The 337-nt window shown below is 32.0% G+C and overlaps 1 protein-coding gene across 1 annotated transcript in view; it reads left to right on the top strand.

The window, feature by feature from the left end:
• The window catches only part of LOC119592355 (choline O-acetyltransferase-like), a gene marked incomplete in the record, with an annotated part of 212,829 nt that overhangs the window by 202,075 nt on the left and 10,417 nt on the right, over nt 1-337 (top strand).

Genomic DNA, 337 nt, shown 5'->3' with positions numbered 1-337 from the left:
GCAACTGTACCCAATTACTGCGGACGGATTTAATAATTTTATATCCGCTTAAAGATTTTTATACTGACCTTGTTTTTATTCTTTTTTTAATTAAAATCTTATTTGAATGACGGACTGGATGCTATTAATAAATGAGACCGGATTCTTTTTTCTTAAAATTATAATGTAGGACGTAAAATATGAACTACAGTGTATTGCTAGATTGATAAGGTAATTGCATTTTCAAAAGGGGTCATTCTTCAAAGAAGTTGTTTCCAGGAGATGTGATGATTATATTTTCTTAAGCTCTCGTTTTGTTTCATTCAGTCTCTCAGACAGTTTTCGGAAGGGTTGAGGC

Source organism: Penaeus monodon, chromosome 30 (assembly GCF_015228065.2).
Source record: "Penaeus monodon isolate SGIC_2016 chromosome 30, NSTDA_Pmon_1, whole genome shotgun sequence".
NCBI lineage: Eukaryota > Metazoa > Arthropoda > Malacostraca > Decapoda > Penaeidae > Penaeus > Penaeus monodon.
The sequence above is the reverse complement of the archived record's forward strand: the minus strand, read 5'-3'. Positions and strand labels throughout refer to the sequence as shown.